Raw genomic sequence first — 26246 nt, 5'->3', positions numbered from 1 at the left:
ACAAATTGCGCTCGTTAATTACCCTCGATGAATCTTTAGTTCCAAAACAAGCGTCTTCAATTTGAGCTGCCTCGAATGCAGGACATTTTCAGTAAAATACACGTAAGTACAGTATGTAGGATAAACAGAATACTACATGGCTTGCTGTGTCGTACCAGATTTACACTCGTTGCTTTTTCAAATAGTGAACAGCTCGCTTTCGCTCGCAGTTCAATATTTAAAAAAACAACTCGTGTAAATCTGGTACGACACAGCAAGCCATGTAGTATTCTCTATAGGCCTGTTCATCGATCCTGTCGAATAGTACTCCAATAACACTTTTTTGGTGGCATGCGCGGGCGGTTATTGGTAGCACGTTGGCGAGAATTTCTCTGTCTGTCTGCCCAGAAATTGTCCAGCCTTCCTTTGAAACTGTTCACTGATGGTGCTGTCACAACTGTTTCTGGCAGACTGTTCCAGTGAGGAATCACCCTTTCTGCGAAGAAGCAGCCCCGAACGTTCAGCCTACAAAATGGTTTATACAACTTGAGGCTGTTTCCTCTAGTGTCTTTGGTTTCGGCCAGCTGGAAATTCGGGTTGCCTGTGTCGTAGATCCCATGCATATACTTGTAGAGGTCGATCATGTCACCTCGGAGACGCCTGTGTTCGAGACTGGGTAGTTTGAGTATAGCTAGTCGTTCTGGGTAAGTTTTCTCACTGAGAGCCGATATCAGTTTGGTAGCCCTTCTCTGCACGTCCTCTATTTCCTTGCACAGCAGTTTCTGCTGTGGTTGCCATACTGAATGTCCATATTCAAGGATTGGCCTGGCAAGACTCTTGTAGAGTTGTACAAACACCTCCCTATCCAGATGCTCAAACGATCTCCTGATGATGCCTATGATTTTGTTTGCCTTCGCAGTTGTTTGTGCAACATGTCCCTTGAAACTCAGGCGATTGTCTACAAGTACACCAAGGTCTTTCTCCGTTTCGCTTTCTTCTAGAGTGATGCTAACCTCCTCACCACTTTCGGATCTTCCTTTCATGTGATAGCTGGTCTCTGTGTGTTGTTTGCCTAGCTTAACCACACTACACTTCTTTGGGTGGAACTTGAGGAGCCAGTTGTCAGACCACTCTTGTAGGTTGTCCAGGTCTTCCTGCATGACAACAGGTCCTGAGGGCACGTCAGTACATGTATATAGCTTGGTGTCGTCAGCAAACAGCTTCACAGAGCTGGTGACTTGGCTAGGCAAGTCGTTTATATACAGGGTGAAGAGCAGAGGGCCCAATACACTTCCCTGGGGGATTCCACTGGTGACTGGCGCTTTGTCTGATTGTGTACCGTTCACAATCACTTGCTGATGCCTGTCCGCTAGAAAGTTGCGTATCCAGTTAAGGACGTTACCCTGAATTCCATGCGCTTCAACCTTCGCGATCAGTCTTGCATGTGGAACAGTGTCCAATGCCTTCATGAAGTCCATGTAAACTATGTCAACACTGCCTCCTTCATCTAGAATCTTTGTCCAATCATCCAATGCCTCAAGAAGACAATTACATAAAAAAACAAACATGTGTTTCGCTGTACCACGCTGCAACACCGAACAATACAGACAGTCGTTCTTCCCACGATCCACAATAGAGTGGCATCTGGACAACTCAGACCAAGCTCAGACTCTGAGGCATTCAAGTCGGCGCTAACCCAGCCGCCGCTAAACGACGTCGCTGCGCACACCCACCCGTCGCGCCAAAGCCAGCAATCTGGATGCTAGGGACGTACCCTACAGATACAGAATACAGATAACTCTGTATTCTTGTTTTGATAGATTCGCGTAGGACTTTAGCGTCCGGTCAGAGGGACTAAAGCGATAGCTTAGAGCGATGATGATCAGAATGATGTCACGTCAGCATGAAGTAGAACTCTACTTTCGGTTTTGCTTTCGGTTTCGGTTTCGTTTTGTATTACGATTCATCATTCGCGCTCTCTCTCTCTCTCACACTCTGACACTGACCACAGGTGTGCACTGACAACCATAGCCGTGTCTGTTCACCATTCGGTGAACCGGCTGTGCAAGTTCTGTAAAAGTGAAACTGTTTGAAAACAACTGTTTGAACACGGCCTTGAGTGATTATTGCATCATGGGATGGAACACTTGCACTGCGTAACAACGCAAAATTGGTATTATGATCTTTTACTAGGTCGTCTACTAAATATTTCTATTTGCATGAATCCGAAATGAGTGCAATCTAAATTGATTGTGACATCCGGCTTTTATTTTACTGATGGGAAAACCGCGGATATATGTTTCCAGTAGCCACACTGACCGGACGTAGTTTAGTAGAAGACACAGAGAAACCAGAACTGAAATGTACTGACTACTCCCAAACGTGAAGGGCAAAAGCTCAGATGACATTCCCTCAAGCTTGAGAAACCTCGATGTTGACTGAACAGCCGACAAAACTTCTTCATCAATCGTGTTGTAAACCTGTGGAACGATCTGTCAGACTCTGTGGTCACTGCTCCCACAATCAACAGCCTCAAGAGTAGACGGGCGGGACGCACTGCACTGGCAAAATCTTCCCTCAAAAAAAGTTACGCGAAAGACACCAGGGACAATATTTTTCACCACTTTTCAAACGATCATAACTTTTGAGCCCGGGAAAGAATGTTTCTGAAACTTGGCACACATGTAATGGCACCATTCTTGGCAAAGTTTACAAAGTTGCGTGCATGTCACATGTGTTTCTGGAACGTTACAAACGTTTACAAATTCTTAACGGAAAACCCTTACAACGTCCATTCTTGGGTTCTGTTTGCTCTAAGTACTAGCGCGAATACAGATGAGGGTCTTTGTCATCGTTCTGTGAAATTTGGAGAGGCTGCTATTTGTAGTTTTAGATTTATTGCATATCAACTGCAGCTACCCAGCAAAAACACCATAAAACAAGTCGCGTAAGGCAAAAATACAACATTTAGTCAAGTTGTGGAACTCGCAGAATGAAACTGAACGCACTGCATTTTGTCACAATGACCGTAGTCCGCCGCTCGTGCAAACGGCAGTAAAATTGACGAGCCTGTTTAGCGCGGTTGTGGTTGCGCTGAGCTGCATAGCACGCTTTTCTGTACCTCTCTTCGTTTTAACTTTCTGAGCGTGTTTTTAATCCAAACATATCATATCTATATGTTTTTGGAATCAGGAATCGACAAGGAATAAGGTGAAATTGTTTTTAAATCGATTTCGAAAATTTAATTTTAATCATAATTTTTATATTTTTAATTTTCAGAGCTTGTTTTTAATCCGAATATAACATATTTATATGTTTTTGGAATCAGAAAATGATGAAGAATTAGATGAACGTAATTTTAGATCGTTTTATAAAAAAAATTTAATTACAATTTTCAGATTTTTAATGACCAAAGTCATTAATTAATTTTTAAGCCTGCAAGCTGAAATGCAATACCAAAGTCCGGGCTTTGTCGAAAATTGCTTGGCAAAATTTCAATCAATTTTATTTAAAAATGAGAGTGTGACAGTGCCGCCTCAACTTTTACAAAATGCCGGATATGACGTCATCAAAGACATTTATCCAAAAAATGAAAAAAACGTCTGGGGATATCATACCCAGGAACTCTCATGTAAAATTTCATAAAGATCGGTCCAGTAGTTTACTCTGAATCGCTCCACACACACACACATACACACATACACCACGACCCTCGTCTCGATTCCCCCTCTATGTTAAAACATTTAGTCAAAACTTGATTAAATGTAAAAACGAGGGTATGCGTGGTCACGGACCTGTGACGTCATACCCAAATGTTGCTCAGATCCAGGAAACACATTTTTGAGCAGAAGAAAGACTGATCTTCATATGTACACGTATCTTTCTGACCCCAAAACTGCTGTTTAACATCTGGGCTATACCACTAAAAAAATATCCTTAACTTTTTGTGCTCAGTGTATGACTAACTCGGTTTTGAGGGGCATTGTGATCGAAAAACTGAATCTGAAATGTGTGTGTTTGTGTAATTGTTGCAGAACCCTGACACCAAAACCGGCCGGCTCCTCAACAGCACCGTGGCGTGATCCAATGGATGGCCTCTCTTCCACCCTTAGAGAATGTCTTTGTTGCTATTCACCTGGTTTTAGCTAAACGGTTGATGGTCACCCACTTCGACATGGATTTGAATCCAACAGTGCCAGTTAGACAACTGAAAGAGGAGCTAGCTGTTCAGGTAAATGACTTTTGATAGCACACGTGTGTGTGTGAACTGACAGTCTGTGTGTTTGTTGAATCCCACAAAGGGTGTTGTGTCCGTGTCAAAACGATGTGTGTCTGCGCGCGCGTGTGTGTGTGTGTGTGTGTGTGTGTGTGTGTGTTTTCACCGTGAAAGGCATTCTGATTACATCGCTCAACGGCTATTGCCAGTATATCTCTCTGACCGGACGCGAAACTCCTACGCGAAACTCCTGCGCGAATCTATGAAAACAAGTTATCTCCCATATATGTTGTTTGCGAGCCGTGTTCGCGAGACGAAAATGATTGCTGATTGGCCGACTTCGACAGTGATCTCCGTTCTGTTCTTCACATTTATGATAAAGACATCGTTCTAAGGTCAAAACAAGTCGAAATTTTGGGACTGCTGCCGGAAGGAGACCGTAATCTATCTATATATATATACGACTTGTGTCTGTCTGTCTGTCTGTCTGTCTGTCTGTGTGTGTGTGTGTGTGTGTGCGCGATGCACGGCCAAAGTTCTCGATGGATCTGCTTCAAATTTGGTGGGCATATTCAGGTACACCCGGGACAGGACACAACCTGGTCGATATTTCAACACGTGCTCTCAGCGCGCAGCGCTGAACCGATTTTGGTTCCACCTCAGCTACCCGGGCCCCCATACCGACACACCAAAGCCGCTAGACCACATCACAACGCCAAAGTTCTCGGTGTATCTTTTTCAAATTTGGACACCGTATTCAGCTACACCCCAGACACAATATCATCGATGAAATATTTCAACACGTGCTCTCAGCGCGCAGCGCTGAACCGATTTTGGTTTTTCTGTTCATTTCACCATTCCCAGTAACTCTTCCTTATCTTCTCCAGTGTTTTGCGTTTATCTCCCTTCCTTCGTGTGGCTTCAATCCATATCCCCGTTTCTACGTTACTATTTTTAGAATGTCACTGCGCTGTCCAGAACGCTTCCCTTGCACCCGTAAGTTGTTCTTACTGTCAAAGTGAAAAGGTCGAATCAATTTATAGCCACGCGAAAAATACACTGTCACCTATCTCTATATATTTATAGATATAGATATACATATATATACGGCTTCTCTGTGTGTGTATGTGTTTGTGTGTGTGTGTAAGCAACACCTGTGGATTATAGAGTTCTGTTTGTGATGGGGTCTAGCGGCTTTTGTCTGTCTGTATGTTCTGGCATTTGAGAAGCCACAACAGATAATATAGGGCTAAGAAATAAGCTCTAAAATTCTCAATCCCGTTTGACAGGACTTCGCCTTCAAAGGTGATTGTGGTGAACCGCCACGCTGTCTGTCTCTGTCTCGCACCGCCACGCTGTCTGTCTCTGTCTCGCGATTCACCCCGTATATCTCCCTTCCTTCGTGTGGCTTCAATCCATATTCCCGTTTCAACGTTACTATTTTTAGAATGTCACTGCGCTGTCCAGAACGCTTCCCTTGCACCCGTAAGTTGTTCTTACTGTCAAAGTGAAAAGGTCGAATCAATTTATAGCCCCGCGAAAAATACACTGTCACCTATCTCTATATATTTTAATTTATAGATATATACATATATATACGGCTTCTCTGTGTGTGTGTGTGTGTTTGTGTGTGTGTGTGTAAGCAACACCTGTGGATTATAGAGTTCTGTTTGTGATGGGGTCTAGCGGCTTTTGTCTGTCTGTATGTTCTGGCATTTGAGAAGCCACAACAGATAATATAGGGCTAAGAAATAAGCTCTAAAATTCTCAATCCCGTTTGACAGGACTTCGCCTTCAAAGGTGATTGTGGTGAACCGCCACGCTGTCTGTCTCTGTCTCGCGATTCACCCCGGCTTCGCCGGGTATTCCTCTAGTAATTATATGGTTGCATCACTACAGAAAAAATCGTCTGCTCCAGCGAACGCCGAAACCAAACGGTTGATTATCACGTGACACTTTTGCCATAGATGGCGCGAGCTTGCATTCAAAGTTAGCTTAGGCAACGAAGGTTCGATGACGTCACCCAATAGTCACATCACAGAAGGAAATGTACACAGACTGAACGTAGCCCATTTTAGCTCGACTTATTAAAAACACAGTTTTTAACAGAGTGCAGACCTCAGTGATCGTGAGAACGCACAATTTATTGTTTTCTGATGGTTATAACCGGAAGTAGCTTTCGATAATGGGGCAGACAACTCCCGTAAACCCTTCAAGGCTTACTTCCCTTCTTTGTTGCCATTAGTTTCATGGCTGACGAACTTCGGAACAGCTGTTACTTTTCGTTTATGTAATATTTAGGGTTTGCTTTACGTGCAAAATAATGAAGTATGAAGAGCAGATGACAGAAGAGCACCTGATATCTTACGTGTATGTCTTATAATTTGGTTTGCTGAACGTGCTTCGATAGCTGCATGTGAACGTAAGTAACATCTGTTCGTCAGCCATGAAACTAATGGCAACAAAGAAGGGAAGTAAGCCTTGAAGGGTTTACGGGAGTTGTCTGTCCCATTATCGAAAGCTACTTCCGGTTATAACCATCAGAAAACAATAAATTGTGCGTTCTCACGATCATTGAGGTCTGCACTCTGTTAAAAACTGTGTTTTTAATAAGTCGAGCTAAAATGGGCTACGTTCAGTCTGTGTACATTTCCTTCTGTGATGTGACTATTGGATGACGTCATCGAACCTTCGTTGCCTAAGCTAACTTTGAATGCAAGCTCGCGCCATCTTGTTAGCGTAGGTTCCTAAATGGTCTTGCTCTGGATCCACGTTGTGTAGGTCCTATGAAAGTTCTATCTTTCTCTGGCTCTATGTTGCCGTTCGAATATTGGATCGGCTGTGTTTTGCTCTGGTTCCATTTTACAGCGACTCTTTGTGATTCCCCACTGGTAGGATGGGACCAGGAAAATGTGAAGCTTCCAGTAGAGTACATACGTACATCGTGACAATCTTCGCTGTCTGTGCAGGTTGGACTTCCGGCCTCCCACCAGCAGTGGTTCTTCCGAAACCAACTTTTGAACGATGAGCACACGCTGGAGCGGGCAGGAGTTATCCATGACAGCATCGTGGAAGTTCGGCCGTTGCCGGGTCCGTCTCGGTCAGCCTTGTCACCAGCTGAACTCTCGGCGGAAGCCTTCACCACAGAGACGACGCGAGAAGTCTGAAGATATATATGGGTCAACTGAGGACCTGAAATGTGAATGGCGTCGTTTGTCGATGTCTTGATGCGAAAGAGCTCACGGTCGCTACCGGCGAGGTTTGGTTCCGCTTTCAGCTGCAGGAGGGCTGTCTTTGCCTTTTCACGCCGTGGAGGTTTCAACAGAAAATATTGGTGTAAATTCAAATTCTGCTATACTGTCCCTTAAAAACTGTATATATACAAACGCATGCACACACCGCCAAAAGTGACGAGTGACTGAAAGACAAACACGCACGCACGTACGCGCTTTCTTGGCTAAGCATTACCTCCCTTAAAGCATTGCGAGTTTATGTCCCTTGCTTTTTTTGTCAACGTCAACCATATTCGTCCGCCTAGCTTCGGAACTTGCCCATTCTTTTAACGGCGTTTATTTTTGATTTGTTATTCCAGGGAAATATAAATCAACGGAAGTTGAAGTTAACAGTAGGGGGCTTTGCAATTAAGCTTAAACGTATGATGTATAGAAAAATGCCCGACGGCAAAAGGCAACATTCAAGTTGTTCATCTGGTACAATGATCTTCTAAAAGAAACAACCTACACACCAAATTTCAGCTCAGTCGACCAATAAACACAAGATATCTGAGTGCGGACAGAAGGACAGACAAACAGACAGAGTGAAATGTATGCACCCTCGAAAATATATACGATACATTGACCATCGCTGACAAGCTTGAAGAATGTGCTTGGCCGCTGTAATAGCGGAGCAAAACAAGAGCAAACAAGTCGTGAAGATAAGAAGTATGGTCTTCCCGAATAATTATTACCAAAAGACTCGGGGAAGAAAGTTGATGACGTCTGTAAATATCCACTGCGACAGCGCATCAACAACATGACTGTGTTGTGCAAAAAACAACTGATGTATTTCGGGCTTTGGCTCTGAAAGATGAGAGACCCGGATGATAATGATGAGAATGTTGTGCTTAGAAGAGAGTAGCTCTGAAAGATGAGAGACCCGGATGATAATGATGAGAATGTTGTGCTTAGAAGAGAGTAGCTCTGAAAGATAAGAGACCCGGATGATAATGATGAGAATGTTGTGCTTAGAAGAGAGTAGCTCTGAAAGATCAGAGACCCGGATGATAATGATGAGAATGTTGTGCTTAGAAGAGAGTAGCTCTGAAAGATCAGAGACCCGGATGATAATGATGAGAATGTTGTGCTTAGAAGAGAGTTGCTCTCCAGGCGCAAGAAAGCAAATAGGAAAGAAGGACCGCTATATTGGTAACATAATGGACGGCTGGTTGTTTTCCGATTGTGGTGCTTACTGTCACGTATTGAAAACGCGGCCATTAAGAGAATAATACACGTGTTTAAAAATAGACACTGTAAAAGCGAATCCGCGTACCACTCCTTTTTTACACTCAATGTAAATATGAGGCATTAATCTGCGCGATCTTTACATGTCGCACTTCTATCACAAAATCGAAAGAGAAAAACAAAACATAAAAAAACTGCCATACTTGTATTTACAATTTCACAATATTTGAGGTCCTTTACTGTTTTGGCCTATTATGGTCCGCTGGACCCGAAAAGCAACAGCTAACTAACTAACTAACTGTTGGCAATTCCCATTTAACGTATCTCCTTTGCCATTGACTGTGATGTACTATTCAAAAAAGCAATATTTATTATAAAATCATAATTAACGCCTTTTCATGGTCAAGTTGGCTCGTAACCAACTGAGACCCGTTCTGAGGCTGTCAAACGTAAAGTTTAAAATTTCTTGATAATTTTCTTTCACCATCTACTCAGTGTTGAAGAATTTAAGCTCGTTAATTCATAATCATCAATGTAAAAATAACAAGAGGCGAAGCCTTCAAGGCTCACGTAAGAAATCGACAAACAGTAACACAAACTCAATCACATACACACACACAGTAAGCATAAGTGATACGGTGCAAGAGTGCGAGACACTAGATCTAGATCTGTCTGTCTGTAGCCTACTTACGGGGACACGACTGCCAGATGGCCAGATCGACACTGCGCTTTCGACAGCGCTTCCTCGCGCAGACACTGGAAACAGACTGTGCAGATTAACCTGTAGGAAATCTCCTTTGGTATCTTCTTTATCTATTTTTCTGGAGCTACGAAACCGAACAATGTGAAATCATGAGTCGTCTTCTCCGAATCGGCGAACTGCAGCTCGGTGATAACTGTATCTATACCACAATCCTTCACGCGATCTGACCTAACCTTGACCCCTGACCTGGTCTACATACCACACACGACACAAACCAGTCTGCTGTTTTTACCCCCCCCCCCCCCCAAAAAAACAAAAAACCCACCACCCGTTTTCTTTGGATACACACTTTAACTACATACGTGCCGACGAAATGTTGATCATTGCTTCAATACTTTGAAGCTGTTGCTTGAATAATAACCAGGTAAAATTAGTATTTCGGTGTTCAGTCAAAATTAATGTTAAAGTTTCTACCACAGACTTACATACATACCACGACGTACGCACGCACGCACGCACGCACGCACGCACAGACAGACAAAAGTTAGCATCGCATAGGCTACACTTACGTGAGCCAAAAATTATGCTGAGTGTTATTTAGAAAAAAAGGCCCAGAAGAGATGAGGTCTCCTAGTCTTTTGTTGTGCTCTTTCGTCACACGCCGACATTCTTATTCCTTACTGTAGCAGTATTGCACTAATGGGAAGCCAAAAACACGCCTGAAGTTTATGCACGTGATTTTAAAGATACTATCCTCATCGTGTAAACGATCATGCTCGCCGCCATAGAGCCACACCGCACTTGTTTCGTTAAAGGTACATTTCTTGTCGTGTAAACGATATTTACCAACACTAATTCATACAGTGGAATAAGAGCATTCTTCCACTGGCTCACGCACCAAATCAAAAGCCGGGCTGCTTTCTGTGCAGAATTGGATTTTTGGGTGACAGAATTTCGTAGCTCACATCAGTGCCAATCTGCGCACATTACTAACTTACTTAATTACCCCAGCGGAGCATAGGCCATTGACGACATTTCTCCATCGCACTCTGCTCTGGGCTGTTCTTTCCGCTTCTGCCCAGCTGTTGCCTTGCCCCTTCAGTTCTGCCTCTGTGTCCCGCCTCCAGCTGTTTCTTGGGCCCCCTATGACGGCTTACTAGTGCCAAAACCTAGGGTTACCATTTTCACGTGAAAATGAGTAATTAACAGTGTTAATTATTAATTTTCATTTATGCCTCGTTTTCGGTCACAGTAGTCGGACTTTAAGAGACCGCACTGAGAGGCTACGACGTCCGTCAAACATCACTCTCACACAATTTCTGAAATATCTTTTAATAGAAGACCTTGTCGAGCAAGTTATTCGACGGGAAGATGCATGTCACAGTTTTCTGCAATAGCGCTTTCCTTAAACGTTGTTTTGGGTATCTTAGAAAAGAATAATCGACCCCGAAAACTTTCGAATCGAAGCTGTTTTTAGCAGACGGACTTTTGATCGGCTGTGGTCTCACACTTTCACATATATCTTTCAATATAATTCCTTATTCGACAAGTTGTCGGGCAGACAGCTGTACCTCATATTTATTTTCACTACTACTGTACACTCATACATCTGCTTTGTAGTGTATTAGTGAAGGACAATCGATCGGAAAATGTTCGAATCGAGAGAGGAAAAATGGCGTCTGGCCGGCCGTGTGCTGAAGGTCCGACCACTAGCAGACGGCTTTGTTCGCGGTCTAGACTCGCATCTTTCGATAGAATTCGTTATTCAACAAGTTATCATACACACAGCTGTATGTCACGGTTATCTACACATGCGCTCAGCTTTTATTGTTAAATTGCATCGGATTAAAGAACTATGGACCAGAAAAGTATCGAATCGAAGGACTGATGTTTTGCTCTGGCCGGTGTAACAGTCGCGCATGCGCATTGAACCTCCACAGTCACGAGGCACATGAAAATGAGTAATTAACGCGTGAAAATTACAAATTTTTAGTTTTGGCGCCAGTAAGCCGTCAGGAGGCGAGCCAAAACTGAAAATTAGACATTAACACTTGAAAATGAGTCATTAACACGTGAAAATTACTAATTAATTTTCACGTCATAATTGTAATTTTTTCGTAAAAATTAGTAACTTTCACGTGTTAATTACTAATTTTTAGTTTTGGGGCTAGTAAGCCGTCATAGCCCCCTCTCTTTCTTTTCCCCTGCGGGTTCCAAGTGAGAGCCTGGCGGGTGATGCCGCACATAGTTAAGCAAAAATGTCTACTCCAGGCTGTGGATTTTTGGCATGTGTAAAAGTTGACGGATTTTCTTATCACACGCAAACGACGGGACGGATCAGTTGTGTTGAAATGGTCGTTTACGTGAAATTTTAGTTTAAAGGAAAACATTGCCATTTGATGATAAATTGTCACTTTTGATTTCATTCTGTGTTGTTGGTTGTTGTTGATTTGTTGTTGTTGTCATTTACACAGTGCTGTATAGTTTTAGTTTCAAATCATGGTTGCCTTATATCCACTCGGACCTTCCAGAAGTTGGATGGAGCTCAACAAGGATCTTTTGATTGCTGGCTCTTTTTTTTTAGATTTAATGCACGCCAGCGGGTCACCCGCCCAAATTTAAACTGTGATATTTGAAGAAAAAAATACCATGTACTCCGATGTCGTCGACGTGAGGATTTATTTTTTCTGAGATTTGTAATTAAAAGTTTTGTTTGGGGTGAAAAATGAAACAATACATCAACGCAAAAGCAAAAACCAAAAACACACAAACCCAAAAAGAAAAAGAAAAAAGAATGAGGCTACACAAAAACGTATAACAACAACAGCAGCATTTCGTGGTGGAGGGTCACATTTTTGCTCTGAATGTGGGTTTTTTTCTGTTTACATGTAGCTGCCTGTGTTTACTTCCTTGACTTGGTGTGTTCATCCCCTCAGATGTACACAAACCACTCATGTGCGAAAGCCATTTTGATATACTTTTGTATCCTCCCCCGAAATCGGCGTATGGCTGCCTGAATGGCGGGGTAAAAACGGTCGTACACGTACAAATCCACTCGTGCTAAAAACATGAGTGAACGTGGGAGTCTAAGCCCATGAACGAAGAAGAAGAAGAAGAAGAAGAAGAAGAAGAAGAAGAAGAAGAAGAAGAAGAAGATATACTTTTGTATGAAATATTGTATTCATTATAATAGTGTAATCCCTCTCAAGGACGTGGGCTGGTCTTAAAAAAGTAACCACTGTGTGCTTGTACCATTTAAATAAAAATTGGCATTGTCAAAAAAAAAAAAAAAAAAAAAAAAACACACACAAACCCAAAAAGAAAACGAAAAAAGAATGAGGCTACACAAAAACGTATAACAACAACAGCAGCAAAGTGTGCATATACTTTGTAAAACGTAAAGCCTTCAGGCGTCAAAAAGCTTCTAACAGTGGGAAGTGTTTCGAGAGCATCTCTTTCCCGATGAGAGTGTTAATTCAAGGCGATGATTCTAAAGATGTGCATACTTGTACAGAATGGAAACATGATGTTCGTAGCTATAATACTTGTTCATGGGCTATACAGTGTCGGACATGCATTTAGCCGGGGAGAAGTAAACCCGTTCATGCTTTTGTTTACAACGTGTTTGTTTGCGTTTCACGGTCTTTGTTGATCAATGTTTTTGGTTGGGGTCAGGCAGTTGTGTCTGTATCTGTCATTAACGTGAACTATTGTTGTGTGTTGGGGGGGGGGGGGGGCGTGTAGTTAGTGTTTACTCTAACAATGTTCTTGTAATGGCATTGCCTAGTCATGGAATAGTACATTATTAATAACACTAACAACTCTTTATTGTCCTTTAAAATGAATACTTTTAAAATGGAAAAGTGTCTTCGTCACGTTTAACCTGCCTGTCAACGGTTATACAGTTTTCATCGTAGTAAGAATTATTCGGACATTTAAAAGGAGAGAAGCTCATAGAATGCATCCGAAATGTGTTCAAAATCCAGTTTAAAAATGAACACCACGAACATTGTAATACCTTGTATCGCCGCGTCTTTTGCGGATCATACCCTACATGACGGTATAATTACATGTAAATGTAGTACTGTTATTCCCCTCATGATTAAGTAAAAATGCATGTACGTATATTCGATTAAGTAAGCCGAGGAATATGCATAGATATGCTATATACACATTTTACAAAATTCGTGTGCATTTGCTCAGTGTGTGTGTGTGTGTGTGTGTGTGTGTGTGTGTGTGTTGTTGTGTATGTTGTTGTGTATGTTTGATTGTTTTTGACTATTGCCCTGTATGTTTAAAGGCTATTACGATTGCTTGTGTGATCTGTGAGCTTGTCTTTTTCATTTTTCACGTCAACGCGTGTGCTTCTTGAAGTGTCGACTGTCCGACTATTTTATGGACCGATAACACATTTCATAAGTACATTACAAGTTACGTGCAGTCGACGCGTGGTGATACAATAGGCCATTGGCTTTTCCTAAAAGCGGATGTTACTAAAATGGTAATTCTGGGAAATCGTTCACTGGAAGTACTCGATAATGATACAACCCTTTGATTACTTAGTTATTCAGTACATCACCCAAAACCTTAGGAATGAACAAATGGAATAAAATACAAGAAGTATAAATTCAGAAAATACGGAAAAAGTTGAAAACATTTTGTTTTAAAGTGTGGAAATGCTGGTGCCAGCCAAAAGATTCGAAAACGTGATTGCCTGGGGACGAATTGGCTATCGGGCGCTCTACCGACTGAGCTAATGCGGACCACTGTCTTCAAAGTTCAAGGGTAAAAAGATAAATTTGTCTTCGAATATGACGTGAGTTCTCGAGCATGGGGATTAGTATCGACTAGTCGGTCAGTTCAGAGTCTCTTCGTTTGTAGCATTAATGTCAAGTGTGACCAACATTGTGTTGGCACTCTAGCTCCGCAATGCACGACCAATCAGTCGCCGAAAGGCTTTGACGCCATTTTCACAAAAAGATTTGTCTACCCAGAATTCCAAACGATTTTGGAGATTTTGAAGATTTTTTCTGGGACGATGCCTTTCAATGGCCGGTTTATTATATAAAGGGAAGCAAGCAGTTGAAAAAGGGCGTTGACAGAACCAATGGGGGATAACAGATAAGAGTGATTGTGTTTATATTATGGAACTAGATGAATACCCGCTAGCCGGGGACCCGGCTTTGCCGGGTGTTAACGACGGCTTCGCCGGCGCACCGTACGAAGGAAGGGAGATAAACGCGCAAAACACTGGAGAAGATAAGGAAGAGTTACTGGGAATGGATGTACAGAAAAACCAAAATCGGTTCAGCGCTGAGAGCCCGCACGTGTTCAAAATTTTCCACGATTGTGTCCGGGGTCTACCTGAATATGCCCACCAAATTTGAAGCAGATCCATCGAGAACTGGCCGTGAATCGTGAACACACAGACAGACAGACAGACACACACAAGCCGTATCTAGATATAAGATAAGATATGCCGGGAGTTTTACAACAAATTAGTATATCCATATATACTTCTCAGTGCTTTATTCTACATGTTATATTTTATATTTCTTCATTACAATGATGTGATCAGTGATAATAATAACTTTGGAAGGGGATGATAGTGTTGAAAATGATACCCAACAAATAATGTACATTTACACAAACATTATTTTTGTAAGTGTGCCTTTCATTTCCATGAAAACGGGTCAATTTAATTCTTGCTTTGTCTGCTAAGCCTATCCAAGCCGCAGTGCCAGTATTATCTCGAGAGGGCTGTACGGGTGGTTATTGATAACAATAATGACGGTGTCTTTTTCATACACGAGCAAACAAAAAATACAGGTACGCGCTACGTTTATTCGACTCTGCATGCACCCAATAAACATGCCAGAACTGGGCCACTGCTGGCGTTTTGATGGCAATGCCAGTTGCCAGAACTACTGCCATCAAAGGCCCACCTATGGCCCAATGCTGGCATATTACCCGTATGCACATTGGCAAATTGATGGGCCATCACTGGCAAGCCAGCACTTTGCCAGCAAAAACCCATCATTTATTTGCTGGCTTTTTGATGGCTTGCCATCATTTTTCCAGCAATTTGCCAGCAATTTGCCAGCAAAAACCCATCATTTATTTGATGGCTTTTTGATGGCTTGCCATCATTTTGCCATCATTTTGCCAGAATTTTGCCAGCAAAAACCCATCATTTATTTGATGGCTTTTTGATGGCTTGCCATCATTTTGCCATCATTTTGCCAGAATTTTGCCAGCAAAAACCCATCATTTATTTGATGGCTTATTGATGGCTTGCCATCAAAAACCCAGCATTTTGCCAGCATTTCGCCAGCATTTTGCCAGCATTTTGCAGGTTTTTAGTTCCATATAAAAAAAACCTTTTTTCCATATATTTTCCGTTAATGGCCCTTTACCTGCTGAAATTACCGGGCCACAACTGGCCCGGCAAAATGCCATATTTCTGTCTTTACCATTGCCAGCAAAATGCCAATAAGTTGCAGGAAATATACCAATACCACTGATTCGGATAGAATGACGGCTCTATTCATGTACTCGATCTGCACAGTCTTGTTAGCCCATAGATGGTTGTTAGAAGTCTATAAATATGCTTTGTTTTGTCATTTTTTACTGTGAATGTAATAACAATAACAAAACACAGCACATCAATGGACTTTTCAACCCATGCTGGCGGCAAGACGTGCGCAAATAAAGCAAAGGGCAATGCTGTCAAGCTGTACATTAGCAATATGCATATGCGTAATTATCAAATTCATCAGTAAAATGCAATTGAAATGCTAATCACATTTGTCGTGTAACTTATCTGGCAAGTAAAGGCAGTGGTTTTGACAGAATATCGTCATCAACGCAGTTATAGCGGGCACAACAACAATACAGTAATATATATTAAAAACAAAACAAATGTAAAGCTTCCAAACAGCAACGACTCATTACCGAAACATTACAGAAACGTACGCTTTGTTTTCAGTTGCTCACTGTTTTATTTTATTTGTACAGCGTTCTAAATTTCACACTCGAGACATGATGACCAAAGGCAGGAATGTTTCTTGTTCACTTCCCAGTAAACCTCCGTAGGATTGTCTTGATTCTGTCATTTCTCTGTTCGCATCCGCAACGTTGAGATAACGCTTCTTTTCTTTGTCCTGACGTCGTAGCCTACGGTAAGCCATTGAAACTCTCAAGTCCTCCTGCCGTTCACCTCTTGAAACATGAAAGCAAACGAGTTTTGTTGGTTTTAATTCATTATTCCATATCACACACACACACACACACACACACACACACACACACACACACACACACACACACACACACACACACACAACCAAACAACCAAACAAACGCAAGCATACACGCAGGCATGCAAGCAAACAGCACACGCACGCACGCACGCGCGCGCGCTCACACACACACACGCGCACACACACACGCGCACACACACACACACACACACACACACACACACACATACACACACAGAGGCATTCTCACAGAGAGGACGACTTCTTGTAATCTATCATATTTTCTGAACTGACTAAAATGCCAAGCAGAAGTAAGGGGTCAACAGGACTATGTATTTTGATCTAACCTGCGAAGCTTATACGTTGTCTCGGACAGCTCTCTTGCGTTTCTCTCAGGAACTGAGACCCAGGCGAGCTGCATCTTATCCAGTTGGGCAGTCAGACACTTGCACAAATCTTTGTCCTGGAGTGAATAGACACATACTCAATGTCAACATTCACAAGATGCAATTTGTTTGGTTACAAGTAAGCTTATGGTAATGCCTATGGTGCTTTTCTTTTGACAGAGACAAAACAAACTCAATCACACAAAGAAAGGAAAAAGGCACACACACACACACACACACACACACACACACACACACACACACACACACAACCGCGCGCGCGGGCGCACACACACACACACAACCGCGCGCGCGGGCGCACACACACACACACACACACACACACACACACACACACACACACACACGCGCGTGCGCGCGCAGATTCTTTCTTACAGAGAGGACGACTTCTTAAAGTCTATTATATTTTGCGAACTGACTCAAACGTCCAGCAGAAGAAAGTTGAAAAAAAGACCGACAACGGAGGAAAAGAACAAGAAGATACTAGATCTCTGAAACTCGGCAAAGACCACTGTAGACTGAACGTACGAAGCAATTACTTCTCCCAGCGAGTAGTGAACACCTTTCTTTCTTTCTTTCTTTATTTGGTGTTTAACGTCGTTTTCAACCACGAAGGTTATATCGCGACGGGGAAAGGGGGGAGATGGGATAGAGCCACTTGTCAATTGTTTCTTGTTCACAAAAGCACTAATCAAAAAATTGCTCCAGGGGCTTGCAACGTAGTACAATGTTTTACCTTACTGGGAGAATGCAAGTTTCCAGTACAAAGGACTTAACATTTCTTACATACTGCTTGACTAAAATCTTTACAAAAATTGACTATATTCTATACAAGAAACACTTAACAAGGGTAAAAAGAGAAACAGAATCCGTCAGTCGCCTCTTACGACATGCTGGGGAGCATCGGGTAAATTCTTCCCCCTAACCCGCGGGGGAACAGTTTGCCTGAAGAGGCAGTAACAGCGCCATCAGTCAACAGCTTTAAGACCAGGATAGACAATTTCTGGCGCCACAGTACTTCTATGTACAACCCTACCTGCCTAGTCTAGATTGTAAAATAGCCCGCCACGCATGCTACAGTCTAGTAATAGGACCTATGTAAAGGCTACACAGCCTACCACATAGTAAACTTCAAGTTCAAGTTCAAGTAACGCCGTTGCGACGACCTGCTCACACAACTGTTTGTGAAACTCACCACGCTTGCTTCTAGCCGGAGGAGATCGGACGCGTACTGAAATCGAAGAAGGTGCTTTGGAAATTCCTTGAAGTTGAATGCAAAACAAATAACCGGACATCTGCAGAACCACCGCGGGCCGGATTTAGTTGACAATGCGTCATCATCACGAGTGACGTCAAGATATTTCGACATTTGTTTGTACATTACGTCACTCCAAGTGAGAAAGTCATACCGCTGTGCTGTCGCAGATCTTCTTGCCAGCAATTATCCAGCATTGGCCCACTGCTGGCGTGCCAGCAAAAACCCACCTATAATTGCCAGCAAATCGCCACCTATGGCCCAATGCTGGCAAACAAGCACTGGGCCACCAATGGCGTGCCAACAGTGGGCCAATTAAGGCATTTTACTGGCCGACAATATTACTGGAATGCCAGAGATGGGCCAGTGATGGCAAGCCATAACTGGGCCTTTGTTGGCAAACCATAATTGGCCCAGTGTTGGTTTTTTTATGGCCAGCTTTACCAAACTTGCCAGCAAAAAGCCAGCAGTGGCCCAGTTCTGGCATGTTTATTGGGCACTTACAGGTGTCAGTGTGTTGTTTTGTGAGATTTAAAAGGTGATTTTTGTTGTTGGTCAGAATAAAACAAAGCATCACCAAAGTTCAGGGGTCAGGACTGAGAACCCCATGCCCAGTTCTCGGCGGTGAACGTTGCAGTAAATATGATACAAATTTGGTTAAATAAATCAGACCTTGGTTTTTGCTAACATTAAACTGATTGTAGTGCTGTCTATTGGCTGAAAGGTGTATGCGGGAAAGAAAGAGAGAGGGAGAGACAGACGTACGTGACAGAGTCAAACTCATGCATCCGCACCGAATATGCATACCAGCGCTCATTGGTTAATAACAGGATATTCGAAGATTATTTTCCCGTGGTTGCCGCACAATATTTACATATGTTTTAGACCAATGAGCGCTGGTATGCATATTCGGTGCGGATGCATGAGTTTGACGCCGAGTGGAAGTTAGCGGCTCGCAAACGAAGATTCGTCCAAATGATGGTTAAAAACAACCCGAAAGGGACGGAAGCTGAAAATTAAAGGTACATACAGTTCAAACAATCATTCAACTGTATTTATTTGACCTTACACAGACTGTAGGAAGAGGCAAACCGTCTTGAACAATATTTTTCCCCAGGAAGCGACTCCAAGAACACAGAAGACTCGAAGGTGAGTGACGTACCTTGTAGTCTTTCTGTGATAGTAGTAGTCCAGTGGACGATACCTTCCGCCTGTGGATCAACACGCACACACTCACACACACACGCTTGCGCGCGCGCGCATACAAACCAGGTATACGCACACACAGGACGCACACCCCATGCGGCATATTCTTTGACTAGATGATGATTACCCGCTTCGCCGGTAGAGCCGAATACCAGGCTGCGCCTGGGACCCGGCTTTGCGGGGTGTACGGCCGGCGCACGAAGAAAAGGAGATAAACGCGCAAAACACTGGAGACCTTCTAAAAAATAGTAACGTGCAGTGACCTTCTAAAAATAGTAACGTAGTAACGGGAATATGGATTGACGCCACACGGAGGAAGGGAGATAATCGCGGCTGAAAACACTGGAGAAGATAAGGAGTTACTGGTAGTGGATCCAGACAAAAAACAACAAAATCGGTTCAGCGCGCTGAGAGCACGTCAGTGTTGAAATATCTCATCGATGAGGTTGTGTCCGGGGTGTAGCTGAATACGGTGTCCAAATTTGAAAAAGATCCACCGAGAACTTTGGCCGTGCATCGCGAACAGACAGACAGACAGACACTCGTCGTATATATATATATAGAAGAAGCTGTGGATACCTAGTCACAATTTTTAGTTCTCTGCAAAAACATGAACCCGGCCACTTGACATTCTATACTACCCGTCATTGAACAAACAACTGCTAGGTAGATGCGTTTGAGTGGCAGACCTTTTTGATGAGGCCGTTCATTGTAAAACCAGTTAAATGAATGGAAAGGCAATCCATTCCCCTACCATATTCAGAACTGAAACAGATTGATTTTACATGATGTAGTGTCTCGATAGTGGAATCTACATTTGTAACCTGAACACAGACGCCCCAAAAATCAATTTGTCACAACTGAAAAGCGGCAAGGTACCCGGGCCCGCTGCGCGTTCCAAAATCATGACGGCCTTTAAAACTGGAACAAGTCATCAAAGTGATCAGAACAATGAAAGTAGTATCCAAAACACTCAGTTTTGTTCACCTATCTTAATAATAATAATAATAATAATAATAATAATAATGAGAGCTTATGTGAACGCGAAACACTTAGTAAACCATGCTCTCCGCGCTTTACATATTAACTATGAATAAAACCTCATTTGAACATCAAATACGTGACATTCTAACAAAACAACTTAACAAACTTACAGCAACGCATTATTCACTAATGGACAATACAATGCAATAGATGCACAACTCGCAATAAAGCATGTACAATGAACATAAACAAATCTCAACTTAAAACACACACACACTGTGCCACTTTGACACCGTGACAACACACATGATGTACAGCCTTACACACACAAACACAAACGTAAACACACACACACACACACACACACACACACACACACACACACACACACACACACACACACACACACACACACACACACACACACACACACACACACACACACATACACACACACACACACACACACACACACACACACACACACACACACACACACACACACACACACACACACACACATACACACACACACACACACACACATACACACACACACACACACACACACACACACACACACACACACACACACACACACACACACACACACACACACACACATACACACACACACACACACACACACATACACAGGCACACACTCACACACACACACACACACACACACACACACACATACACACACACACACACACACACACATACACACACACACACACACACACACACACACACACACACACACACACACACACACACACACATACACACACACACACACACACACACATACACACACACACACACACACACACACACACACACACACACACACACACACACACACACACACATACACACACACACACACACACACACACATACACACACACACACACACACACACACACACACACACACACACACATACACACACACACACACACACACACACACACACACACATACACACACACACACACTGTGCCTATGTGACACAACACAGGTGGGATTTTAAAGCGGTTTTGAAGGCGGGGGTTGAGTCCATGATTGTGCCGAATGTTACGGGGGAGGGAGTTCCATTGTTTAGCGGGGCAGTCGGCATAGGACTGAGACTATGGACCTGTGACCAAAAGTTTTAGTTCAAACATGGGGGATGCGAACAAATCGGAAATCAGCAGAGGAGCGAAGCTGCCTGGACGGTGTTTACACAGTCAAAAGATCAGAGAGGAAATAAACAGATGTTTGACAGAAAAAGCTATGCCGGTGTAACACGAAATTTTTACTCCGGAGTACAAATTTTGTACAAAATTCTTACTCCGAGTACACCTTTCGTACGAGAAAAGAACTCCCCAAGGCACGAAAAAATTACTCCCTCCACGAAATTTTTACTCCCCATTTTTATATTTAGTCAAGTTTTGACTAAATATTTTAACATCGAGGGGGAATCGAAACGAGGGTATGGTGTATGTGCGTGTGTCTGTGTGTGTGTCTGTGTGTGTGTCTGTGTGTGTGTGTAGAGCGATTCAGACTAAACTACTGGACCGATCTTTATGAAATTTGACATGAGAGTTCCTGGGTATGAAATCCCCGAACGTTTTTTTCATTTTTTTGATAAATGTCTTTGATGACGTCATATCCGGCTTTTCGTGAAAGTTGAGGCGGCACTGTCACGCCCTCATTTTTCAACCAAATTGGTTGAAATTTGGGTCAAGTAATCTTCGACGAAGCCCGGGGTTCGGTATTGCATTTCAGCTTGGTGGCTTAAAAATTAATTTATGACTTTGGTCATTAAAAATCGGAAAATTGTAAAAAAAAATAAAAATTTATAAAACGATCCAAATTTACGTTTATCTTATTCTCCATCATTTGCTGATTCCAAAAACATATAAATATGTTATATTCGGATTAAAAACAAGCTCTGAAAATTAAATATATAAAAATTATTATCAAAATTTTTTTTTCGAAATCAATTTAAAAACACTTTCATCTTATTCCTTGTCGGTTCCTGATTCCAAAAACATATAGATATGATATGTTTGGATTAAAAACACGCTCAGAAAGTTAAAACAAAGAGAGGTACAGAAAAGCGTGCTATCCTTCTTAGCGCAACTACTACCCCGCTCTTCTTGTCAATTTCACTGCCTTTGCCATGAGCGGTGGACTGACGATGCTACGAGTATACGGTCTTGCTGAAAAAGGGCAGCTACTTGACTAAATATTGTATTTTCGCCTTACGCGACTTGTTTTAACTTCCAGTAAAAATCTCGTAGGCAAAAATGGGATGCGGGCGAAGGGCATTCTGATCATCATTGCTCCACGCCGCTTAGTCCTCTCACCGGACGCTAAGTCCTACGCGAATCTATCAAAACAAGAATACAGAGCATTTTGAACTCAAAGCCATGACGTTCCCTACACAAGGCTTTGATAACGAACGGATAAGGGGCGTAACTCCTTAGTCATATTACAGTTGAAAATTCAAAGCGGGTCGGCTTCACTCAATTTCTTGGCATCAGAGGCTTGACATAAATTAGAAAAACAAATGGTTGGACCCATCATGGACCAACTAAAACGCTGTAGGGCAGAATTAATATTTTGATGGTATTTTTCAACGTTCTCAGCGTCACTGCAGGAAGTGGCGTTCTCAGCGTGCAGAAAGTGAGAGTCAAGTCCCTTTGTATCAACAACGAAAATCTTTGCATCTTTGAATGAATCGAAACTTCCTGCAGTGACGCTGAGAACGTTGAAAAATACCATCAAAATATTAATTCTGCCCTACAGCGTTTTAGTTGGTCCATGATGGGTCCAACCATTTGTTTTCCTAATTTATGTCAAGCCTCTGATGCCAAGAAATTGAGTGAAGCCGACCCGCTTTGAATTTTCAACTGTAATATGACTAAGGAGTTACGCCCCTTATCCGTTCGTTATCAAAGCCTTGTGTAGGGAACGTCATGGCTTTGAGTTCAAAATGGAATACAGAGTTATCTCCCCCTGTTGTTCACGAGCAGTGTTCGCGAGATGAAAATGATTGCAGATTGTCCGACTTCGACAGTGATCTCCGTTCTGTTCTTCACAGTTATAATAAAGACATCGTTCTAAGCTGTCAAAACAAGTCGAAATTTTGGGACTGCTGCCGGAAGGAGACCGTAATATATGGTTGCATCACTGTCAAAAAATCGTCTGCTCCAGCGAGCGCCGAAACCAAACGGTTGATTATCACGTGACACTTTTGCCATATTTAGAGTTGTTTGCACAGTAAATACAGCCGGGAAAAATAGCTCGCTTGAAACTGTCTTACATATCAATTCCTTTGTAATTTAAAAATTACACAACACCATGAAACATCATTATCGACGATCGACGATCGCGAATCTGCTTACATCCATAACACACTGATTACGAAAAGATCTAAATATGTAAAAAAATCGATTTCCTCGCCAGACAAGGAAAACCAAGGCTACTGTCAGGGATCGAATGAGCCGAACTCATTTTGACCAGAGTTCAGGATGGGCGAAGGGATAATGCCAATATGTGATATTGCGCAAACGAATGTCGCACTACCCTCCCTCCACCCCTTTGACCACCAAGACTAACAAGGGGACAAGGGAGTAAAAAATTCGTACACCTGGCATGGGAAGTTAAATTGCTCGTGTTAGGGTGAAGTAATTTATTTGTTATTTATTCGTTTGGGGAGTAACATTTTTGTACAAAATGTTTAGTCGGAACTCACCTGTCGTGGGGAGTAATTTTCTCGTGTAATGGGGGAGTACTTTTTTCGTAAAAGGAGTAACATTTTCGTACGAAATTTTTACTCCGGAATTTAAAATCTCGTGGGAGTTATTTTCTCGTTTTACACCGGGACAGAGAGTACAAAGTTTGTCGTTAAAGCTGTGGTCTATTTATGCATATGACTTTCCGGGGCTACGAGGTTGAAAAATAGGGACACAATCATGTACAGATTTCTGTACAGCAAGCACTACCCGAAACCCCACCTATACGGCGTGTATGACCTTGAGAGCTTCAGTCAACGCTTGAATTTTGCAGTGGTAACATCCGGTTTGCTCTCTCAGAGCTGAGCATACTTGTCAAGAAGGATCAAGCAGGAAAAATAAACGAATTGGCAGGGATTCGAACTCAAGGCCTCGGGGCCTCGAAATGTCGGGGCCGATGTCTTAACCGCTTGGCCACTTCACCAGTGTTGTCAAAGATAAAAAAAAAAATTGATAATTTTATATCATTCTACGCTTGAATTACCATTCATGCGTTGCAAAAACGTAAAAATTGGCATTAAAATTTGCCTTTATTTGCAAACATGTTTCACGGAATCGCAGTACATGTTTACACCGTGACCGTTATGCTACACTGACGACATTCGCGCCATGCAAATAGCTGCGATATCTCTATTTACAACATGCAAGAAAATGACAAGAACAGTAATTGAATCTCTCCAAAGCTCTGTGCAGTTGAAACCAGACATCTAAGAAATACTGAGTTATACATGTATTCACTTCTGAACAATGGGCGGATAGAGATATAAATCATGCTGCTTCAAGAATAACATAACATGAATTCATATCAATGTTTTTCCTTCTTTTTCTCAATTGGCGTATTTTTTCCCCTTGATCTCTCTTGAAGATAAAATATGATCAGTCTTGAGAGAGCAAACCGGATGTTATCCCTGCAAAATTGTCAAGCGTTGACTGAAGCTCTCAAGGTCATACACGCCGTATATGTGGGGTTTCGGGTAGCGTTTGCTGTACAGAATTCTGTACATGATTGTATCCCTATTTTTCAACCTCGTAGCCCCGGAAAGTCATAAATAGACCACAGCTTTAATGCGGGCTTCAACCAGTAACCAGTCAGTAGAGAGAGCTGGGTAGTGGTTTGGCATGATCTCTTTTGCGTGCTTTTAGAACTAGTTTTGCCACTGCTGCATTTTGTACTTTCTGAAGTTTCAAATTAAATAATAACTTGTCTAACAATAAATGTATGGCATGCCGCTGAACGAGTTCGACCAAACAAAAACTATGATATATGTTGGTAACCCGACCGACCCTACTTTTCAGTCCCGCCGACCCTAAAACTTTGTTTTCATTTCAGTCTACAAAAAACACCACTTATGGCACATTTTTGGAACCATACCGAGACTAAGGGAAGTAACCTCTTTTAAAATCGACTAAATTTATTTAAATTTTTTTATTTTTATCAACCCTATCTTTTTTGGTCACGTTACCCTTTGCCAACATATTTGTTTTTGGGTAGTGGAAGTGCCCTTTTGGTCGACTCAGTGAAGTAGACCCCTTTTAATAATAATAATAATAATAAGAACATTTATATAGCGCTAAATCAAAAACTTTCGTCAAAAAAAGGCTTGCTCTAAGCGCTTGACATCTAAACTAAAACGTCATTCACACTCTTTACAATGATGTACAATAACTTCATGTCGCACTCTTTCATTCAGTATAGCACCATTCACACAGTTGTTATTCTGTACAAGACACTAAGTTAGTCTAACATTTAGAATGTTCATAAGATGAAAACAAGAGAAAACCAGACTGATTAAAACAACTGCTTAGTGCTAACAAAGCATGAATCTTAATGATAACGTAATACATGTTTAACTGTTAAGACCATAAAAAAACCTATATGCTAAAATAACTTCGAACTTTTAAGAACTTCTTATAAGATACACAGCACATCTAGATAAACACCAAAATGATAAAACAAAAGGCAACTCGTTAAAACTATTA

At 42.2% G+C, this 26246-nt stretch overlaps 2 long non-coding RNA genes across 5 annotated transcripts in view; one reads left to right on the top strand and one right to left on the bottom strand.

Annotated features, from left to right (window-relative positions):
• LOC138980491 (uncharacterized) overlaps positions 1–15163 on the top strand; it is a 30626-nt gene extending 15463 nt beyond the window's left edge. For 3 of the 4 annotated variants that reach the window (XR_011460350.1, XR_011460349.1, XR_011460351.1), the window contains 2 exons: positions 4014–4210; positions 7165–15163. This is a non-coding gene — a long non-coding RNA (uncharacterized lncRNA). Of the gene's footprint in view, positions 1–2032; positions 2153–4013; positions 4211–7164 lie in introns of those variants that run through there. The other variant, XR_011460352.1, reaches the window with a different exon arrangement.
• Positions 15164–15752: 589 nt separating this feature from the next.
• On the bottom strand, positions 15753–17314 carry LOC138980492 (uncharacterized). The gene is made up of 2 exons (XR_011460353.1): positions 16968–17314; positions 15753–16579 (listed from the first exon to the last, which is right to left on the bottom strand). It is a non-coding gene; the product is annotated as an uncharacterized lncRNA (long non-coding RNA).
• Between the last annotated feature and the right edge of the window lie 8932 nt (positions 17315–26246).

Source organism: Littorina saxatilis, linkage group LG11 (genome assembly GCF_037325665.1).
Source record: "Littorina saxatilis isolate snail1 linkage group LG11, US_GU_Lsax_2.0, whole genome shotgun sequence".
Classification (NCBI taxonomy): domain Eukaryota; kingdom Metazoa; phylum Mollusca; class Gastropoda; order Littorinimorpha; family Littorinidae; genus Littorina; species Littorina saxatilis.
Note: the sequence above shows the minus strand (reverse complement) of the source record. Positions and strands in the feature narration are given on the sequence as shown.